The sequence below is a fragment of the Hippoglossus hippoglossus genome, chromosome 14 (assembly GCF_009819705.1).
Source record: "Hippoglossus hippoglossus isolate fHipHip1 chromosome 14, fHipHip1.pri, whole genome shotgun sequence".
Lineage (NCBI taxonomy): Eukaryota > Metazoa > Chordata > Actinopteri > Pleuronectiformes > Pleuronectidae > Hippoglossus > Hippoglossus hippoglossus.
In genome coordinates, this window is record NC_047164.1 from 20,687,198 (window position 1) to 20,690,865 (window position 3,668).

Below are 3,668 nucleotides of genomic sequence, written 5' to 3' on the forward strand. Positions count from 1 at the left end.
CAATCCCACGTTGTTGACTACAGAGTCATAGATGCAGCTCCTGGATCGACGTGGAGGGGGGTGAATACTAAACAGCAGAGGCTTTCACTTTTGAGAGGGGGTCCCTGGAGACCAGTGGCAAAGGACAGCTTACAACCGTCTGGAGGGCTGCGCACGCCCCACCTCCCAATTAACCCATTCGGCTCCACTGTCAGAGGCTTGGCAACCTGTCTCTATGGCAACAGCCCCAGTGCAGGGATGGAAGGAATAATGGATGGAATGAGGAAGGGAGGGAGGGCATCAGCGATCAAAGTGGAGGGAAAGAGCGGGGAACCATTTCAGTTCAAACGCTTGAAATCTGCAGAAAAGTGATGTTGTTTTTAATGCAAAACAAATGATGTGTTCAGACTTTGTGAATCAAATTTCCTTCTACCTACTCATGCTTTGCTGTTAATCTACAGTGGATGTCTTTAGATTTGGATCATTTATAGCTCCACAAACACGTGCACACACACAGTGGCCACAATGAACAACAACCCCTATTGTTAAAAACAGAAATCTGGCGTCTGGGGAGTGATTCCTGACTTCATAAATCAGCCCCTGGGGATCAGCAGGGTGCCCTGGAGGAGAAATGAGCTTTGAGACACGGCCATATTCTGGAAAGCAGCAGAGCCACGTCCCCTCATAATGGCTGCAACATGATGTATGGGTCCACAGGTCTTCCTCCCCCTCTTCCTCACATCCGTCTCCTTTCATCCAGGTCACAGGGCGTCTCTGAGACACAGTCTTTCATTATGATTTACGGTCTGTGTGTCTGTATATGTGTGTGTGCGTGTGCAGGATGTGCAGGGATCTCCAAAGGCTTTCACTCACACAGGTCATGACTAATTAAACATCCTTACTGTGTTTTTACAGAGCGGCTCAGGACCTTCCTCCAGCTCCCCCCAGCAGTGTAACGGATTATAAACCTCAGACATGAGCAGTGCAATTAAACCATTCACACACAACCCTGCTCACCTGCTCTGTGACTTATGCTTGTCAATCAATTTCAATGTTGGAATGAATACATTTACTCAACTACTGACCTGAACCCTCCAAATCTGGGACTGTGTTTCTTTTCTTTTTTTGATTAAACTAAAAGATATTTTACAGGCCCCACTACTTCCTGGGAAATTGTGCAAATCATTGGCAGAGTACAGATAGTTATTAAGTTAGTTGTGTGGGGTTTCTAAAGAATCAATGGTATTTTCTAGTGAAATTTCGATGAAGACAAAACAAAAATCATAATGACTGAGACAATTTAGGCCACACATCAATTCATTTGTTATTACCAACTACATAATTGTCTTACCTTGGTCCAATAATTCTTCTTTTTAAGTGAAGTGAGTGTTCACAACCAATTTTTTCACATGCATGAAAAGCTGTTAAACTCACTTGTAAATCTAAAAGCTAATTTATTGAAAATTAGACTGACATTTGCTGCATACATAAATAACTAAATGTATATCTTTGAATGCGGACGCTGATCACTTTGTGGTTGTACAGGAGGACGTGTTGTTTCTCCTTTCCTCACCCCCGGTCACAGAGTAGTTTAATACAGGTAAAAAATTAAAATTAGCAATCACCTCCTTTCCTTCCACTTTACTGTCCATTCCTAAACCCCAGAGTAATTAACAATCACATGATCAGAGGACCCCTCTGAAGCTATTCTATACTCAGTAGTGGACATGTATTGCTCTTGAAATTACTCTATGTAAAAATAATCTCTCTGCATGTAGGGTACCACAGTCCTCACAAAGAAGCCGTGCCCCTCTTCCCCTTGTAATGGGGTTTTTCCTCATGTCATTAAACAGAACTGTGTCAGTAGACCTCGTGGTACAGACGTTCCCTCTGGAACCGAAAAGTACAAACACTGCAACCCGACAGTAGTTATGGTGGGGAGCTCTCTCAGCCCAGTCCTCTGAGTTTTGAATAATTTGTGATGATGGCTGACTCGCTGATTTAGACTGACAGTGTGACAGAGTGTCAACCCCCCCCCCCCCCCCCCCCCACCCCCCACTGCCCGTTCTAGACAATCGTCTGCAAGCGCACAATTACACAAATCCCAGAAATGTTCAGCACCAGAGTGTGTTGCGTCGAGACGTCACTGAAGCAGGGGGCTCGTGCAGCTTTATGTTGTGTGTACTGTGTGTGTGTGTGTGTGTGTGTGTGTGTGTGTGTGTGTGTGTGTGCATGTGAGAGATTGTAAGCACAGTTATTTATAGTGTCACTTACTGTTGGCTATAAAGCATACAGCAGCATTGAGAGGGGAGCACCTTAATGAGGAGTAAAATGAACAACGACAAGGAATCAGCTTCTCTACACTGAAGCCTCAAACCAGCTGTTTGATTGCGTTTCTCTCTCTCCCTGCTGACCTGTTTCTTCATCCCTCGTTCGCCCTTATATCCTGGCATATAAGACAATGAAATATGAGAACCTGCAATAACAAAAGCATCTAAAAAGGTTTCCAATAATTGCCTCAGGTAATCTATCGCTCTTTTCTTTTTGTTGCTGATAAAAAGTGTAAGGTAAGAGGTTCAGTTGTAGGTTTTCACCAGCAGGGACACACGTGGTGAGCTGTGTCTCAATTCAGTCACTGAACTTACACACACACACGCACACACGCACACACGCACACACACACATCTTGCCCAGACTGTGTTGAAAGGTTCAGGGCATTGTCCAGTCTGCCAGACATTTTGTTTTGAGATATCAGTTTGCTATCTGATATAAATAGTCCCTGCCAAAGTTCACCAACAATCTAATCATTAGCAAACCTGATCCAAAACCAAGAAATGACACATGTATTCATAAGAGAGTGTGTTTGATCTACATGTGACAAAAAATGATTTAACTCTAATTCATACTAAGCAACATTTCGCATAAATAAATAAGAATATATCTGAGAATATAAAGACAAACGCACACACACACACACTGACCCAGTGGTTTACAGGAAATTTGCTTCTTCCAAAAACTGCCAAATCATCAGCCACTAGTTCCTCTCAGGCATTTTTCTCATATCCAGTGGTACTGACCAAAACCAATGAACAGGCTTCGATGTGTAAATTCAGTGGAGTTCCTCTTTATGATGTTAAAAATGTAATACTACTAAACTTCTTACATCTACACAAGATGTTGTCCATTCTCAGTGTACCTGGACTGTCCACACTTGTACATGTCACATACTGAATCACGAGGGGCTTCTAAACTGCTGTGATGTCACAAAATCCCACTCATATGTACTTGTATTGGTTATTTGTTGGGATCCATTAGCTGTGTCCTAAGGCAGAGCTATTGTGTTAAACTAAGAGGTAACGTGAACCAAAAAAAGGGACAATTCGGTAGAAAATATTTTTTCATAACTTTAAAAATGTGACAATTTAGCCTTTTGTTGTTTAAAGTTGAAGTAAGGTATCATTTTAACACAGGTACAGAGACTGTATCATTTCAGTGCTAGTAGTGAAAAAGCTCTAATGATGTCAAGAAGTTTCAAAATTAAGTTGTCATTTCCCCTTATGCATTTAAACTTTACATTATAATCAAATGTAGGGTTCCTCTGTCTGTGCAACACACTGAACTCATCATCATTCATCACTTCACACTGTTCGAACCCACTGTTTGAAAATGAGTGACCATAAAACACAAAG